The 19668-nt window shown below is 46.4% G+C and overlaps 1 protein-coding gene and 1 long non-coding RNA gene across 2 annotated transcripts in view; both read left to right on the top strand.

Moving 5' to 3' along the window:
- KCNC1 (potassium voltage-gated channel subfamily C member 1) overlaps window positions 1–19668 on the top strand; it is a 301678-nt gene that overhangs the window by 226661 nt on the left and 55349 nt on the right. The gene's annotated exons all lie outside the window — the stretch shown is intronic.
- Window positions 4711–12659, top strand: LOC142255107 (uncharacterized). The gene is made up of 2 exons (XR_012727349.1): window positions 4711–5531; window positions 12052–12659. It is a non-coding gene; the product is annotated as an uncharacterized LOC142255107 (long non-coding RNA).

The raw sequence follows: 19668 nt of genomic DNA, 5'->3' as shown, positions 1-19668 counted from the left end.
TTTTTTCTCCTGATCTGGAGACTCATCGTCAGGATGTCGTTCGTGTCCTTTCCCGTTTAAGGGAGCACTCATTGTTTGCTAAACTCGAGAAATGTGTATTCGAGCAGTCCTCATTGCCTTTTTTGGGTTACATTATCTCACAAGAGGGTCTGGCTATGGATCCTGCGAAGCTCTCTGCTGTCCTGCAATGGTCCGAACCTCATTCCTTGAAGGCGGTGCAACGCTTCTTAGGATTTATAAATTATTACAGGCAGTTCATACCCCATTTTTCTACTTTGGTGGCCCCTTTGGTGGCCTTGACTAAGAAAGGTGCTAATCCCAAAGCCTGGTCTACTGAGACATCTCAGGCTTTTGAGGCAGTAAAAAGACACTTTTCAACTGCTCCCGTTCTTCAAAGACCCGATGAGAGTAAGCCCTTCCTCTTAGAGGTTGATGCCTCTTCAGTGGGTGCTGGTGCGGTCTTGTATCAAAAGAATGGTGCAGGTAGAAAAAGGCCGTGTTTCTTCTTTGCTAAAACCTTTTCACCGGCAGAGAGAAACTATACCATTGGGGATAGGGAACTGCTCGCCTTGAGATTAGCCTTGGAGGAGTGGCGTCACTTGCTGGAAGGAGCGAAACATCCTTTCCAGGTCTATACAGACCATAAGAATCTGACGTACTTACAAACCGCTCAGCGTCTGAATCCTCGCCAAGCCCGCTGGTCCTTGTTTTTCTCCCGCTTTCACTTCTCCATCAACTATTTGTCTGGGAGTAAGAATAACAAGGCAGACGCCCTGTCTCGCTCTATGCTTTCTACCCAGGAAGAGATTGACGAACCTCGTCTTATCCTTCCCTCCAGGGTTTTTCATACGCTCTCTCCTGTGACGTTAGACCAAATCCCACCGGGCAAGACATTTGTTCCGCCTGATCGACAGAATGATATACTGTCATGGGCCCACACCTCAAAGGTGGGTGGGCATTTTGGTATTAGGCGGACACGAGAGTTACTGGAGAGGTGGTATTGGTGGCCACACTTAGCCAGCCACGTCAAGAGATATGTCGGTTCCTGCTACTCGTGTGCTCGCAACCGTCCATTACGGCAGAGACCGGCTGGGCTCTTGCATCCTTTACCAGTGCCAGATAGACCATGGGAGGTGGTAGGCATGGACTTTGTGGGTGATCTTCCATGTTCACAGGGACATAGATTTGTGTGGGTCATTACGGACCATTTCTCCCGGATGGTTCATCTCGTACCGTTATCGAGAATCCCATCTTCCAGGGTACTAGCCAAACTATTCCTCAAGCATGTCTTTAGGCTTCACGGGATGCCAGATCGTATCATTTGTGATAGAGGCCCGCAATTTACTTCCCGTTTCTGGCGAGATCTTTGTAGCCTTCTGCAAATTGAGTTGAATCTCTCTTCGGCATACCATCCGGAGACTAATGGTTTGGTTGAACGTACCAATCAATCTATGATTATATACCTTCGACACTTTGTTGCTGAGAACCACGATAACTGGTCCTCCCTCCTACCCTGGGCAGAATTTGCCCTTAACAATTCGCTGGCTGAGGCCACTGGGCAGACACCGTTCGTACTCAATAATGGGCAACACCCTAGGGTACCGGTACCGTTTCCCGCTGCTGCACCTCCTCCTCTTGTGGCCGACTGGGCAACTAATGCCAGAGAGGTTTGGGATCGGACTCAAGAGTCGATCCAAGCAGCTAAGGACCGTATGAAGACGGTGTCCGATCGGTTTCGTCGCCCGGCTCCTGTCTTTTCTCCAGGGGACTTTGTGTGGCTCTCTGCAAAACACGTGAGACTTAGAGTGAGCTCTGTCAAATTTGCTCCTCGCTTCCTGGGTCCTTATGAGGTTCTTCGACAGGTAAATCCTGTAGTCTATCAATTGAAGTTACCTGTCCATCTTAGGATTCATGACAAATTCCATGTCTCACTGCTAAAGCCGGCTATTTTACCTCACGCTCGTGAAGTGCACTCTCCTGCCTCTGATTCCTCTCGCTCTAGCTATGAGGTACGAGCCATAGTTGGTTCTAAGATGGTTAGAGAGCGCAGGTTCTTCTTGATAGATTGGGAGGGCTATGGCCCGGAACATCGCTCTTGGGAGCCTGAGGAGGCTGTCCATGCTCCCGACTTAGTTGCCGATTATCTGCGTCGCCGGGAGGGGGGCCCTTGAGGGGGAGGTACTGTTACGGTTGCTGCGAGCACTGGAGACTATGTCCAGATTTCTTGCTACTGCACATGTGCGAGCGCTGGAGACTAAGTCCAGATTTCTTGCTACTGCACATGTGCGAGCGCTGGAGACTAAGTCCAATCTTGGAGCCATTGCACATGTGCGGGTGACATCATCGCTGACACGAGGTCACATGTCTCTGACACCTTCTATGCCGATTGGTCGCTGGTCATGTGCTTGTGACGTCTTGCTCGGTGATAGGCCAGCATGACGTCACTCCTGTCGTTCTGGAAGCGGATTGGCTCTGGTGTCCTCCATCTTGGATGAGGCACAGAGTCTATATAAGACCCTGACACACGCCGCATGGTGCTCAGTCCTCTTGGTTCATGCATATGAGTAGACGCTCTGTGCGCGTTCCTCTAGGCATTCCTCTGTCTATGCTAGGTGAGCGCTACCGGCAGGGTAGCGTTCTTATACCTTACAGCTTCGGCTGCTGTCCGTATCCTTACCTCTTAGGGGAGCGGACATAGGCAGGTGCCTGAGGCACATGGTCTGGCTGGGCCTTGTGATTGTACTCGTAGGTGGACGTTGCCGCTAGGGTAACGTTCCTTATACTGCGTCTGGCAGTTGTTCGTATCCTCGCACACTAGGGGAGCGAACAGAGGTAGGAGCTTTGTGCGGCTTACGCTGCTGTTCGTCTCTTTTGCACCACTAGAAGAGCGGACCTAGGCAGGTGCCATATCTAGTGGTTCGTGTCCTCGCACACTAGTGGAGCGAACGCAGGTAGGAGCTTTGTGCGGCTTACGCTGCTGTTCGTCTCTTTTGCACCACTAGAAGAGCGGACCTAGGTAGGTGCCATTTCGCACACATTGCTTTTGTCTCTGTGATTATTAACAGAGATCATTCCACACACCCTCCAAGTAAGGGAGGAATTGCTTTACTTTCTTATTATATCCTTCTGTGAGTTAACAGAGGTATTGCACTCTGCCATAGTCTGCAGCAAAGTCTTTGCACGGTGGACCCTGACTGTCTGATACTCCTTTCGGTTATTATCAGACAGCCCCCCGTAACAGATCTCACTTGTTCTTAGGAGTGGACAGCGAGTGGTGTCTAAAAATGATCTCACTTGTTCTCAGGAGTGGACTGCGAGTGGTGTCTAAAATGATCTCACTTGTTCTTAGGAGTGGACTGTGAGTGGTGTCTAAAAATGATCTCACTTGTTCTCAGGAGTGGACTGCGAGTGGTGTCTAAAATGATCTCACTTGTTCTTAGGAGTGAACTGCGAGTGGTGTCTAAAAATAATCTCACTTGTTCTCAGGAGTGGACTGCGAGTGGTGTCTAAAATGATCTCACTTGTTCTCAGGAGTGCACTGTGAGGGGTGTCTAAAATGATCTCACTTGTTCTCAGGAGTGGACTGCGAGTGGTGTCTAAAATGATCTCACTTGTTCTTAGGAGTGAACTGCGAGTGGTGTCTAAAAATGATCTCACTTGTTCTCAGGAGTGGACTGCGAGTGGTGTCTAAAATGATCTCACTTGTTCTCAGGAGAGGACTGTGATTGGTGTCTAAAATGATCTCACTTGTTTTCAGGAGTGCACTGCGAGTGGTGTCTAAAATGATCTCACTTGTTCTCAGGAGTGGACTGTGATTGGTGTCTAAAATGATCTCACTTTTGCTCAGGAGTGCACTGCCAATGTTGTCTAAAATGATCTCACTTGTTCTCAGGAGTGGACTGTGAGTGGTGTCTAAAATGATCTCACTTTTACTCAGGAGTGCACTGCGAGTGGTGTCTAAAATGATCTCACTTTTTCACAGGAGTGGACTGCGAGTGGTGTCTAAAATGATCTCACTTGTTCTTAGGAGTGAACTGCGAGTGGTGTCTAAAAATGATCTCACTTGTTCTCAGGAGTGGACTGCGAGTGGTGTCTAAAATGATCTCACTTGTTCTCAGGAGTGCACTGTGAGGGGTGTCTAAAATGATCTCACTTGTTCTCAGGAGAGGACTGTGAGTGGTGTCTAAAATGATCTCACTTGTTTTCAGGGGTGGACTGCGAGTGGTGTCTAAAATGATCTCACTTTTACTCAGGAGTGCACTGCCAATGGTGTCTAAAATGATCTCACTTGTTCTCAGGAGTGGACTGTGAGTGGTGTCTAAAATGATCTCACTTGTACTCAGGAGTGGACTGCGAGTGGTGTCTAAAATGATCTCACTTGTTCTTAGGAGTGGACAGCGAGTAGTGTCTAAAAATGATCTCACTTGTTCTCAGGAGTGGACTGCAAGTGGTGTCTAAAATGATCTCACTTGTTCTTAGGAGTGAACTGCGAGTGGTGTCTAAAAATGATCTCACTTGTTCTCAGGAGTGGACTGCGAGTGGTGTCTAAAATGATCTCACTTGTTCTCAGGAGAGGACTGTGAGTGGTGTCTAAAATGATCTCACTTGTTTTCAGGGGTGGACTGCGAGTGGTGTCTAAAATGATCTCACTTGTTCTCAGGAGTGGACTGTGAGTGGTGTCTAAAATGATCTCACTTTTACTCAGGAGTGCACTGCCAATGGTGTCTAAAATGATCTCACTTGTTCTCAGGAGTGGACTGTGAGTGGTGTCTAAAATGATCTCACTTTTACTCAGGAGTGCACTGCCAATGGTGTCTAAAATGATCTCACTTGTTCTCAGGAGTGGACTGTGAGTGGTGTCTAAAATGATCTCACTTGTTCTCAGGAGTGGACTGTGAGGGGTGTCTAAAATGATCTCACTTGTACTCAGGAGTGGACTGCGAGTGGTGTCTAAAATGATCTCACTTTTTCTCAGGAGTGGACTGCGAGTGGTGTCTAAAATTTTCTCACTTGTTCTCAGGAGTGGACTGTGAGTGGTGTCTAAAATGATCTCACTTGTTTTCAGGGGTGGACTGCGAGTGGTGTCTAAAATGATCTCACTTTTTCTCAGGAGTGGACTGCGAGTGGTGTCTAAAATGATCCCACTTGTTCTTAGGAGTGGACTGCGAGTGGTGTCTGTGATATCACTGTTACTGAGGAGTGCACTATGTTTGATGTGTATGAAAGCTCAGGATAAGGCTGCAGTCACACCTTCGTATCACATCGTACTGGCCAGTTGCTCCCCTGACAGGAGCGTGTGATCTTCTTGTAATTGCATGCAGCTGCACGGTCCTGTCAGGAGAGTCGTCAGCCAGTCCGGGCAGTGCGATTCAAGTGTGACGCCCGCCGAAGGAAAAAATGAGAAAATTGTTCCAGCTCATAAGGGTAAAAAATATGTTTATTTTGTTATATTAAGATACCACTTGTACTGTTGAGGACTCATGATCATTGCAATTTTCATTGCACCGAGGAGTGGATTTTGCTGATTGGAGGTGAGCTGGTTGTTTTCTCCTTTTTATCAATTTTGAAATATGAAAAACTCACTATTACCATAGAATCCACTGCATGTGGTGTCTATGATATGCTCACCATTAATAAGAATGTACTGTGTATGATGTCTCTGATAGCACTGTTATTTAGGAAAGCACTACATGTGATGGCTGTGGTGAGCTCACTATGGCTAAGTAGTTCACTCCCTATAATGTCCATGTTGAACTCATCATTAGGCCAAGTGCCCACTCTGTGTAGTTTTGACGCGTATTTTCAGAAATCTTCAGCAAAATTTGCATGTCCAATGTGAAGCCAGCAAAGTCTATGAGAATTCAGAAGTGCTGTGCCCACGTTGCTTATTTTTCCATTGCGCATTTGGTGCAGATTTAGTGCAGAAAAAAAGAAATCTTCACCAAATATGCAAGGGAAAAATACTCAATGTGGGCACAGCACTCCTTAATTCTCATAGACTTTGCTGGCTTCACAATGGACATGCAGATTTTGCTGTAGATTTCTGAAAATCTGCGTCAAAATCAGCGTCAAAATATGCAGCGTGGGCACAGGGCCTTACTGAGAAGTCCACTATACATTATGTCTATTCCAGATGAGTGCACTGCATGAGATGTCTGTAATGTTTTCACCATTTCTAAGGCGTGCGCTGTGTGATGTCTCTGATGAGCTAACCGTTACTGAGGAGTTTACACTGCATGCAATGTATATGATAAGCTTATTACTGAGTAGTGCACTGTGTGATATCTATGATAAGCTCAATATTACTGAGGCTTATACTGCATGTGCTGCCTATGATAAGATACCTTTAATATGAAATATGCTGCATGTGATGTTTATAAGGCACCATTAATAAGAAGTACGCTGCATGTGATGTTTATGATATGTGTGACACCCCTGGACTATCAGGTCGTCACAGGGTATTGCACAATCTACCCTCCCGTGCAGTATTCACCTCCCTCTTGGTTTTGGGTCCCTAACCAAATGGTGTTGCCTACATCAGCTAATCAAATCCTAGATACACCCTGCATCACACCCACCAGACACACCAGTGACGGCTTCAGTGGAATAGTCGCCCACCTGGGGGGTCAGGGAGGGGAGGGGAGGAGTGTAGTCAGTAGTAGTAGTCAGTGAGTAGTCAGAGAGTAGCCCTCGAGCTGTGAAGAGCTCTGAGGAGGTCGGGAGCGGGGAATCCCATAAGGAAACTGGCCTTGCACCATCACCGGGCTGGGACTAAGGCACGATGGGGTACGTGGACCCTAGGTTGGGGAGTAGATGCATGCAACCCGATAATTTACCTGTGGAGAACGGAGCCTTCAAGATTTGTTCCCAACCGCTCCAAAATCGGGGCACTAGCGCAACGAGGGGGATAGGACTTTCCATTTAAAACGGTCCAAAAAATCCCAGGCGTGAGCCCTGAGAGCAAGCTCCCATACTTGGCCACAGTGGGGAGCGAGACCCGGCAAGTTCCATACTACCGGGACCACCAGAGACGTGAATGTAGTGCCAAGAGGCAGGTCACGGATCACCAGGCAGCACCATTCTGGACCCGAACTAGCTCCCCTCAGCAGCAGCAATTTGGTTTGCCCGGTTGTCGGTGTCTGCTTGATGGACTGAGTACAAGTGTGATCCCTGCATCCCACGGCCTTAACCCCCCACATAGAGTCCCGGGGCATTCCCCCTACCCATTGAGGGTTATAACACCTTGCTGCCCCACTCCATCATCCCCGAGTACTCCCAACTGCAGCAGTGGTACTCCTAATTACCACACACCACGGCTGGTGTCACAAACTCTATAATCCCTTGTAATAACCCCCTTCATTTGAGCGGCCGCACGACCCCCGGGTCCGGAGAGCCTTGGGCCACTGAGAACCGGGATCCGAGCAGCTCGGCTGCTGCCACGGGAGCGGCATATATGCTCACCATTACTATGGGTGCACTGCATTTGATATCACTGGTAAGCTCACAATTAGGATTTTCCCTATAAAAGACACTTTAAGAAAATGCCAATTAGACACAAATAGACATTTTTTGCAATGGTATTGCTGCCAGTGTTTTTTCCTAAAAATTATCTTTATTATTAGTGAGTGGCTTTCAGTCAAAAGCCACAGGAAGAATATACTGGTCACTTCTTTTATCCACTTTTCTACTTTGGAATCCGGAAATTCCTAAAGACTCAACTTATATATACTGTTATAGCAGACAAAGAGTCACATACAATAATATCGACAGATAAAAAGTCTAATAAATAACATACTGTGCTTAACTATGTATATCATCATGAATCATTTCCTATGGTGTTGTACAGAAATCAGACATTAATCCTAAAAATAAATACTGTACGACAATACCAAAATAGCGATTTCTAATACAAACTTTATTGAAAAATATTTAGACACAAAAAGTTAAAAAGTGGAAAACAAGCAGGTGGCACCACACTATAAAGATTGTTAGCAGGCTGTGGTTGTTACCGAACAACGTGATATATAGATACAGGATGACCAAAGAAGGAGGAGAGATATCTTATAAAGACAATCTATGTGTATGTATTTTGGTCAAAGTACAAAGTAATATAAAAATATATAAATAAAAGGTGATTTAATTACCTCCTGCAGAGTGGTTCCACGCCCTGATTTACTTTTGGGCGTATGCTTCTATTTTTGTATTTTGTTGACCAAAATAGATATACAATGCTACTTCAGAGACTGGAATTTCACTGTTAGTTGTTCTTGAGGGTTTGCATCAGTTCATGTACAGAACATGTCTACAACTTTGAACATTTGTTTTTCATTTTATTGTGAAGTAAACAACAAATAGGACAAAATAAATGAAAACTTCAGTATGCATAACTATTTACCCCCTAAAATCATTACTGTGCAGAGCAGGGGTGGGCAATTAATTTTTCCATGGGGCCGCATAAGAAATTGGGATGGTTTTAGAGGGCCGGACTGATATAATTACCTCGGTTTTACATAAATATATATATATATATATATATATATATATATATATATATATATAAAGATGTAGAACCGAGTTAGTTATAGTAGTCCGGCATCATATATATATATATATATATATATATATATATATATATAATGTATATATATATGTGTATGTGTGTGTGTGTATGTGTGTGTGTGTGTATGAGTGTGTGTGTGTGTATATATATATACACACACACACACACACAGCCGGGCCTCCTACATAAAAGCACGCATGCGCACACGCACACTCATACAGCCAGGCCTCCTACATGCGCGCGCGCGCACACACACACACACAGGCCTCTTATACACATGTATACATACACACACACAGCCAGGCTTCCTATACACATGCATACACACACACACACACACAGCCAGGCCTCCTACATACATAGACACACACACACACACACACACACAGCCAGGCCTCCTACATACATACACACACACACACACACAGCCAGGCCTCCTATACATATGCATACATACACACACACACAGCCAGGCCTCCTATACACATACACATACACACACAGCCAGGCCTCCTATACACATAAACACACACACACACAGAGCCAGGCCTCCTACATGCACGCGCACACACACACACACACACACACACACAGGCCTTCAACATACACACACACACACAGAGCCAGGCCTCCTACATACATACACACACAGCCAGGTCTCCTATACACATGCATACATATACACACACCACACACACACACACACACACACACAGCCAGGCCTCCTACATACATACACACACACACACACACACACAGCCAGGCCTCCTACACACACACACACACAGGCCTCCTATACCCATGCATACATATACACAAACACACACAGCCAGGCCTCCTACATATACACACACACACACAGGCCTCCAACATACACACACAGCCAGGCCTCCTACATACATACACAACACGCACACACACAGCCAGGCCTCCTATACACATGCATACATACATATATATATACACACACACGCCCCCTACATACACACACAGCCAGGCATCCTATACACATACATACATACACACACACACATATACACACACACACACATCAACAAAGCACAAACACAGAACCACGTATGTATATTTACCTTAAAAAAAAGTGTCTGTACATGCAGTGGAGCCGGCCTCAGCGGAGAGCAGAAACAGTGCAGAAAGTCAGGAATCAGCTTCTTTGAAGTGAAGCTCCGGCCCCGCCCCCAGGTCTGCTCAGTGTGAGAGGCTGAATGCAGCTTCCATAGAGCAGTGTGTGTGCAGCACCGGCCTCCTGTCACTGCAGACAGGGAGCTTCAGGGCCGGAGCGGCTGCACACACCAATGAGACAGATAGTCAGGCGGCCACCCTCCCCCATTGTCCCCGCAGGTTACTAGTAACCACTCACCTCTCCCTTCTTACTGTCCCTCCTCAGGCACCTCCGTATGTGCCCCCGCTGAGCTGCTTCTCTTTTGCATGCCCAGGCTGCGCCGATACTGTATTCCTAGGAGTCCCCGCCGCTGCTTCTCTCCGTGCGGCCCCGGCTACTGCAGCTTCTTCTCCTGCCGGGCAGGAACTTTTCAAATGACACGCGCATGCCGTACTGACGACATCAGGGCGCGCGTGTGTCACACAGAGCATCTGCCGGGTAGGGAACAGAGGACAGATTCCTGCGTTCCGCTGCCTGCACTGTGCGGCGCTGCAGGATCTGTTCCCTGCACGGCACGCAGCATGTGATGACGGCGATCTGACCAAGGACCTCCCCGGAGCCTGGAGCTCGAGCAACAGGTCAGATTGCTCTCATCACTGACCGGCCAGCAAGGACGCCCTGAACCAGGCGGGCCGGTCACAGAGAGTAGGCGGGCCGGATGTGGCACGCGGGCCGCCTCTTGTCCACGTCTAGTATAGAGCCTCCTGTTGCAGAAATTACAGTAGCAAGTCACTTTCGATACATCTCTATTAGAGATGAGCGAACCCTCTGCAGTTCAGTTCACCAAACTGAACATGGGGCGTGTTCGCGAACCTGTATGGACCCGAACCCGAAGCCCGAAATCGCATTGGATTCAATGGGAGGCCAAATGTAAGGCACAGAAAACTCCTTTAGGGGGGGTCGAAAGGCTTCCAAAACAGTAAAAATATGTTTTACAGTGCAGCACTACTGTGTTGGCCTAGCCATTCACTTCGTAGGCTATAGACAGAAGAAATATAAAGGTGGATGAGAGACAGGTGTACGGCTGATGCCCCCATACCCCTGCAAGTACAGACAAGACACAAATTGGAGACCTACGTAGTAGTCTGGACATTCAAAATCCTTCCAGGGACACAGCGGTACAATAACATCAATTGCCCACCTCCCCATAAGGCTTTAAAACACCTGGGAGTTATAGTCCATGCAACACTGGCTGTGGGCCATTTTTTATTTTTTTAAATCAAGACATGCATTAGTGGGCCAGTGGCAGGCGTTGGCCTCTCCTTCCAAGAACAGTGGCAGTAACCTCTACCCAACATTTGGAGATGCATATTTTAGTCTCTGATGGTATTGTACTGCTGTTTTGGAAGGCAATTATCCACGCCCCATAGGTAATTGCCCTCTCCCCATAGGGCTTTAACCCCTTCATGATCGTGGGCAATGAAATTATGTCCTAGTTTTACGTGACTTAACGACCTAGGACATAACTTTACTGCCTAAAATGTATTTGATTGCCGTGGCCATAGCAACAGCTCTTAAATTATTTTTCCTGCTGTTCTTACAGCAGAGGACCTTTGCCTGACCCGGGGGGGTTGTCCACTGCAGCACTGATTGGAGCGATCGTGTTGTGATGAGCAATCAATCCAATCAGCGTGCAGGGGGAGCGATCTGACCTGGCAGTGACTGCCCTCCCCAGACTTGTTTTGGCCTGGAGAGGTCTCCCCCCTGCATGCCTGTGCTGTGCCCTTGCTGTTACTTGTAGTACCACACTATCGCCACTGTCTGCCAATCCTGCATCCTGTTGCCGCTGTAAGTATTGTGTGCTGTCCTTGCATACTCTTGTGCTGCCCCCCTGATGATCTGCAATCTATCTATCTCCACCCCGCCCCCCTTCCTATCCTGCGATCTCTCTATCTCCACCTCACCAACCTGCGATCTCTCTATCTCCCTTCCTGCTGATCTGCGATCTCTCTATCTTCCCCTATCCCCGATCTTGCTATCTGTCCCACCTGCATAATTGTAGTACCACGCCACTGCCACTGTCCAAAAACCGCACTTTTATTCTGCTGCCTCTTCACACTTTCGTGCTGCCCCCCTGACGATCTGCAATCTCTCTATCTCCACCCCGCCCCCCTTCCTATCCTGCGATCTCTCTATCTCCACCCCACCAACCTGCAATCTCTCTATCTCCCTTCCTGCTGATCTGCGATCTCTCTATCTTCCCCTATCTACCCCTTGGCATCTGTTGTCCCCCACTGACATCCCCTACCTGCTGCTACCATGTTGTCCGAGGTCTTTATTGGTCTGATCGCATCTGCCTCCATCGCAGGGTCCTTTCTGTGTCCTTGGTGAGCTGTTTTTCTTACTGCCTGCTGCTGCCTCCTGGAATGAGCCGTTCATCTTTCTGCCTGCTTTTCCTCTTGCAATTGCTCTTGTCAATGATCCTCCTGCTGCATCTCTGGGACTGTAAGTATATTTTTTTTTGTCCCTCATTCCCTGTCCCTTTTTCAACCTTATCCGCCTGTGCATCCTGTGAGCAGCAATCATCCTGTGAAGAACCTAAAGGGTTATGAACTTCGTGGATGTAGTTTTGAGCAGTGTGAGGGGGGCAGTATTTAGCATGGTGTCACTTTTGGGTATTTTCTGTCACCTAGACCTCTCAAACTCACTTCAAATTTGATTTAGTCTCTAAAAAATGGTTTTGTAAATCTTATTGAAAAAAATGAGAAATTGCTGACGAACTTTGAACCCTTGTAACTTCGTAACAAAAAAAAAGTTTAAAACATTGGACAGATGTAAAGAAAACATGTTGAAAATGTTATTTGTTAACTGTTTTATGTGACATAACTCCTGGATGTATGGGCATAAAAATTTGAAAACTGCAAAATGTTCACCAAATTTCCAATATTTTCACAAATAAACAAAAAGTAATTTCAACTGTAATGTGGTCCCTAAAAAATGACTGGAAAGTTGGAAAAATTAGAATTTGCTGATGAACTTTGAACCCTTCTAACCTCCTAATAAAAAAATAAATAAATGCATTTCCAAAATTGCGCTGGTGTAAAGTAGACATGTGGGAAATGTTATTCAGTATTAAAATATATTAAATAGCATACTGTATATAGGGAATATACCCTATTATTCATGACAAACAATTTCCCCAAAGTGAAAATTTTATTTGCATACAAAAAATGCAAAAAACACACAATAAAATGTGTAAAGAACAGATCACAGTAATTAGGATAAATGAGTGCAATCCACCAGAGCTGCAATGTAAATCCGGCCCACTCCAAGATACCTTTCCAGTCCAGTGAATAATGACCAGGAGGTGAAAATACCTCAATATACATGGGTTAAATCTCCCTTCACTCACACCTGAATGAACACAAGGTGTTGGTAAAACAGGGAAAAAAAAAGGAAAGGCAGGAGGGGGAGGGAATTTGCACAAAGGATGGCAACATGTATATGAGAACCTATAGAATATACAACGTATTTTTGAAAATCCTCCAGCATGTAATACTTAGCTTCAGATAAGCAGAAGATCCTTTACATTAATATGTATACTCAAGGGCAATCAGCCACAATGCAGAATCCTGCATGACTGGATATTTCCATCACTGAATAGTCCACTAGCTGTGCAGAAAAATCCTCTAAAGTACACTAGCCAAAGATGAATAAATGTGCATGCCTTGATGCATTTCTCCATCAACATGGTTCATCAGAAGGCCTGAAACAGATAATGATCGGAGTGGAGTGTCGCGATGCACAGTCCCATAGCACACGTCTCCAGGAACAAAGGTAATCCTTGGTACAGACAATGATGAGATACTACCGCCCAAACAATGCACAGGGAGAGGGCACTCTGGTGTAAAGTAAGCATGTGGGAAATGTTATTTAGTAACTATTTTATGACATACTGTATCTCTCGAATTTATGGGCAAAAAATTTAAAAGTATGACGATTGCAAAATTTTTCACCAAATTTCCAAGATTTTCACAAATAAATGCAAAAAATAATGGCCTAACTTTACAACTATCATAAAGTACAATATGTCATGAAAAAACAATGTCAGAATCACCGGGATCCATTGAAGTGTTCCAGGGAAGATCTTTGAACAAATTATTTAACAACATTTAGGCAAGTACCTGGATGAGAATTAAGTGATTAACCAGAGCCAGTATGGGTTTGTAACTAATAAGTCATGTCAGACTAACTTAATTTCCTTCCATGACAAAATCACTGACTGGGTGGATCAGGGAAATGCAGTAGATATAGTATATCTTGACTTCAGCAAAGCATTTCACAAAGTATCTCATACAATCCTTATTGAAAAAATGACCAAGTGTGGAATGGACAAGGCAACTGTTAGATGGATTTGTAACTGGCTTAGTGATCGGAGTCAAAGAGTGGTCATAAATGGCTGCACATCCAGTTGGAAGACTGTTTCAAGTGGGGTACCACAGGGCTCTGTCCTGGGCCCCGTGTTGTTCAACATTTTTATCAATGATTTAGATGAAGGTATTAAAGGTAAACTGATTAAATTTGCTGATGACACAAAGTTAGGAGGAATAGCTAATACTAGAGAAGAGAGAGCGGATTCAACAAGATCTAAACAAGCTGGAACAATGGGCAGTAAGTAATAGAATGGTTTTTAACAGGGAGAAATGCAAAGTCATACATCTTGCCAAGAATAATGAAAAGAGCATATACAGCATGGGAGGAATAGAGCTATCCAAAAGCATGTGTGAAAAAGACTTAGGTATACTAATAGATCACAGACTGAACATGAGTCAACAGTGTGATGCAGCAGCAAAAAAGGCAAACACCATTCTAGGATGTATTAACAGAAGCATACAGTCTAGATCACGTGAAGTCATTATCCCCCTTTATTCCTCTTTGGTCAGACCTCATCTGGAATACTGTGTCCAGTTCTGGGCACCACATTTTAAAAAAGACATCAACAAACTGGAGCAAGTTCAGAGAAGAGTGACCAGAATGGTGACTGGACTGCAAACCATGTCCTATGAAGAACGGTTACAGGATTTAGGATTGTTTAGCTTGCAAAAGAGAAGACTGAGAGGAGACGTAATAGCTGTCTACAAATATCTTAAAGCTGTCACACTGTAGAGGGATCAGTTTTATTCTCATTTTCACAAGGAAAGACTAGAAGCTATGGGATGAAACTGATGGGGAGGGGACACAGATTAGATATTAGAAAAAACTTTTTGACAGTGAGGGTGATCAATGAGTGGAACAGGCTGCCACGAGAGGTTGTGAGTTCTCCTTCAATGGAAGTCTTTAAAAAGAGGTTGGACGGACATCTGTCTGGGATGATTTAGTCAATCCTGCTTTGAGCAGGGAGTTGGAGTAGATGACCCAGGAGGTCCATTCCAACTCTAATATTCTATGATTCTATGAGTTATAACCTGTCAAAGTAACACTGGTCAGAATTGCAAAAAAGGGCACGGTCATTATGGTGTTTTAGCAGCCAGGCGTGAAGGGGTTAAAACACCAGGGAGTTATGGTCAATGAACCACATAGGCTGTGGGCCTTCTTTAAGAAAAAAAAATGAAGACATGCATTAGTGGGCCTGTGGCAGGCGTAGAACTCTGTTTCCAATAACACTGGCAGTAAGCTCTCTACAACATTTGGAGACACACTTTGGAGTCTTTGCCTTTTAAAAACAGCAGTACAATACCATCAATTGCCCCAGTCCCATAGGGAATTTCTTCTCCCCAAAGGGCTTTAAAACAGCAGGGAGCTACAGTCCAACAAACACATAGGTTGGGGTTGGGGCATTTTTTTTTAATCAAGACATGCATTATTGGGCCTGTGGCAGGCCTGAACACTGGCGGTAACCTCTCCACAAGATTTGGAGACACATCTTTTCAGTCTCTGCCTACCCAAACAACAAGCTGTTTAATATCAACTGCTTCTTATCTATAGGGAATTGCCCCGCCCCATAGAGCTTTAAAACACCCAGGAGTTACGGTCCATGCAAAGGCTGTGGGCCGGCATTTTAATTTGAAAAAGTGATCACATACCGACCGTGCCCGTGCCTTTTGCAGCAGTGCAAAAGGTTAAAAATAAAGATATGTATTAGTGGTTGAGGTTAGGGTTAGAGTAAAATTTCTGTCCAATAGAGGGGGGCTCAATATTTGCATCACAATACTCCTCAATGGCAATGTGATGTCCTGGTCTATCAGGTCGTCACAAGGTATTGTGCAATCTGCCCTTCTGTGCAATAGCCACCTTTTCCTTGGTTACGGGTCCCTAGCAATTGGTGTTACCAAAACCAGCTAATCAAAATCCTAGGAACACTCTGCACCACACCCACCAGACACACCAGTGGATGGCCTGAGTGGAATAGGGTCGCCCACTTGGGGAGTTGGTTAAGGGGAGGTCAGGAGTGTCAGGAGTCAGTCAGAGTGTTGGAGGTGAAAGTCTGAGGAGGGCAGGAGCTGGGCTCCTTGGAACTACTTGGTTACCAGACATTGGTCTGGGCCTGAGCTGTACCCCCTGTCGCAGGGGATCGTGACAAGGGGCATGGCATTGTCGTGGAGGACAGCCGGCAGCCTTGTACCACCACCAAAGCAAGCATTGTTGACCTTAGGGAGATCAACATATCCACTGCGGAGACACCATCACGTGTTTCTCAACGCAGTGATTCTAGAGCATTGCCCCCTGGGAAGTATGCAAATAAGAAAGCCGCGGAGACACCATCACGTGTTTCTCAATGCTGGCTGGAAACTAGCCAGGTCTTTCACCGGGAAGGAACAACCACGGGAAGGGCAGTCTCCAGTCAAGGAGACCACCTATACCAAACATGGTATCCATCCACAGACAGCCGTTTCGGGGTATTTGCCCCTCATCAGTGTGGAGTAGGAATCTGGCTAGTGGGGGCAATGCCTAGTATAAGACTACTTAAGCAAGCATTGTTGACCTTAGGGAGATCAACATATCCACTGCAGAGACACCATCACGTGTTTCTCAACGCAGTGATTCTAGAGCATTGCCCCCTGGGAAGTATGCAAATAAGAAAGCCGCGGAGACACCATCACGTGTTTCTCAACGCTGGCTGGAAACTAGCCAGGTCTTTCACCGGGAAGGAACAACCACGGGAAGGGCAGTCTCCAGTCAAGGAGACCACCTATACCAAACCCCGAAACGGCTGTCTGTGGATGGATACCATGTTTGGTATAGGTGGTCTCCTTGACTGGAGACTGCCCTTCCCGTGGTTGTTCCTTCCCGGTGAAAGACCTGGCTAGTTTCCAGCCAGCGTTGAGAAACACGTGATGGTGTCTCCGCGGCTTTCTTATTTGCATACTTCCCAGGGGGCAATGCTCTAGAATCACTGCGTTGAGAAACACGTGATGGTGTCTCCGCAGTGGATATGTTGATCTCCCTAAGGTCAACAATGCTTGCTTAAGTAGTCTTATACTAGGCATTGCCCCCACTAGCCAGATTCCTACTCCACACTGATGAGGGGCAAATACCCCGAAACGGCTGTCTGTGGATGGATACCATGTTTGGTATAGGTGGTCTCCTTGACTGGAGACTGCCCTTCCCGTGGTTGTTCCTTCCCGGTGAAAGACCTGGCTAGTTTCCAGCCAGCATTGAGAAACACGTGATGGTGTCTCCGCGGCTTTCTTATTTGCATACTTCCCAGGGGGCAATGCTCTAGAATCACTGCGTTGAGAAACACGTGATGGTGTCTCCGCAGTGGATATGTTGATCTCCCTAAGGTCAACAATGCTTGCTTAAGTAGTCTTATACTAGGCATTGCCCCCACTAGCCAGATTCCTACTCCACACTGATGAGGGGCAAATACCCCGAAACGGCTGTCTGTGGATGGATACCATGTTTGGTATAGGTGGTCTCCTTGACTGGAGACTGCCCTTCCCGTGGTTGTTCCTTCCCGGTGAAATACCTGGCTAGTTTCCAGCCAGCGTTGAGAAACACGTGATGGTGTCTCCGCGGCTTTCTTATTTGCATACTTCCCAGGGGGCAATGCTCTAGAATCACTGCGTTGAGAAACACGTGATGGTGTCTCCGCAGTGGATATGTTGATCTCCCTAAGGTCAACAATGCTTGCTTAAGTAGTCTTATACTAGGCATTGCCCCCACTAGCCAGATTCCTACTCCACACTGATGAGGGGCAAATACCCCGAAACGGCTGTCTGTGGATGGATACCATGTTTGGTATAGGTGGTCTCCTTGACTGGAGACTGCCCTTCCTGTGGTTGTTCCTTCCCGGTGAAAGACCTGGCTAGTTTCCAGCCAGCGTTGAGAAACACGTGATGGTGTCTCCGCGGCTTTCTTATTTGCATACTTCCCAGGGGGCAATGCTCTAGAATCACTGCGTTGAGAAACACGTGATGGTGTCTCCGCAGTGGATATGTTGATCTCCCTAAGGTCAACAATGCTTGCTTAAGTAGTCTTATACTAGGCATTGCCCCCACTAGCCAGATTCCTACTCCACACTGATGAGGGGCAAATACCCCGAAACGGCTGTCTGTGGATGGATACCATGTTTGGTATAGGTGGTCTCCTTGACTGGAGACTGCCCTTCCCGTGGTTGTTCCTTCCCGGTGAAAGACCTGGCTAGTTTCCAGCCAGCGTTGAGAAACACGTGATGGTGTCTCCGCGGCTTTCTTATTTGTACCACCACCAGGCTGGGACCAGGGCACGACGGGGTATGGGAGTAGCTTCAGGCAACCTGACAATTTACCCGACGAAAACGGAGGCTTCAAGATCCGCTCTCCACCCGCTCCAAAATTGGGGTACTAGTGCAACGAGGGGGATAGGACTTTGCACACATACGGTCCAGGAAATCCCAAGCATGAACCCTGAGAGCAAGCTCCCTCAGTTAGCCACACTGGGGAGCAGGACCCGATTAGTTTCAGGCTATAGGGACCAACCAGAAGAAAACAAAGTGCCATGAGAAAGGTCACAGATCAACAGGCAACACCAGAAGAAACGGGACCCAAGCGTGCTCCCCCTCAGCGGCAGCGGTGTCCAGAACTTTGGTTTACTAAAGTTGTCGGTGTCAGCGTTAGTGAGTACGCAAGTGACCCTTACTTCCCCAACGGTACCTCCCTGTCACCATCACCGAGTCCTGGGACATTCCCCCTACCCGTGGAGGGGTTAAAACACCTGGCTGCCCACTCCATCGCCACTGGGTACTCCCAGATACAGCGTTGGTACTCCACCTTACCACACACCACGGGTGGCGCCACGAACTTTCAATATACCACTCCCCTGTAAAATACCCCCCTTCATTCGAGTGACCGCGAGACCCACCTGGGTCCGGACACCCCTCGAGTCTGGATCCAAGCAGCTCGGCTGCTGACGTGGGGGCAGCACAGCAGTAATCTGACGTTAGTTTTTCCCAGACCTCCCAAGGTATGTGAGCAACTAAGGTCAGATTGTTGCCATTGAGGTATTGTGAGGCAGATATTTAGCCTCTCCCTCTATTGGACAAAACATTTTTCATTATTTTTAACCTTTAGGTATAATTGTGGTCATTTTACTGTCACTTGATTGTGTCCTCCACAGTATATTATTTTGACTATTCCCACATTGTTCTTAATCATCGTGGATACTTTTGTGGACATCGATTGTGATCAAATTCATGTTCCAGTTGTAAATAACACCTGTAGATATAGGGAGAGGCTGCTGTTATAATCTAGCGCCTACCTCACTATATTCTATTATCCTATAGTGCTGGATGCATAGCAACCATTTATGTTGTGTGTCATATATTTTAATAATATTTATTGAAGGTTACATTTTAATTTGTTTTCACACATTTTGCTATTAAATTGTTCTGATTATTATACAAAACCTGGAGGAGGGGCCTCTCATAGCCACGTGTTGCTCTGGAATCGGAAGTGACATTGGCAAATGGGGGGCGACGCTTAGCACTGCCAACCAGAAAGGTGGG

This window comes from Anomaloglossus baeobatrachus, chromosome 10, assembly GCF_048569485.1.
Source record: "Anomaloglossus baeobatrachus isolate aAnoBae1 chromosome 10, aAnoBae1.hap1, whole genome shotgun sequence".
NCBI classification, from domain to species: Eukaryota; Metazoa; Chordata; class Amphibia; order Anura; family Aromobatidae; genus Anomaloglossus; species Anomaloglossus baeobatrachus.
This window is presented reverse-complemented; position numbering and strand designations above follow the sequence as displayed.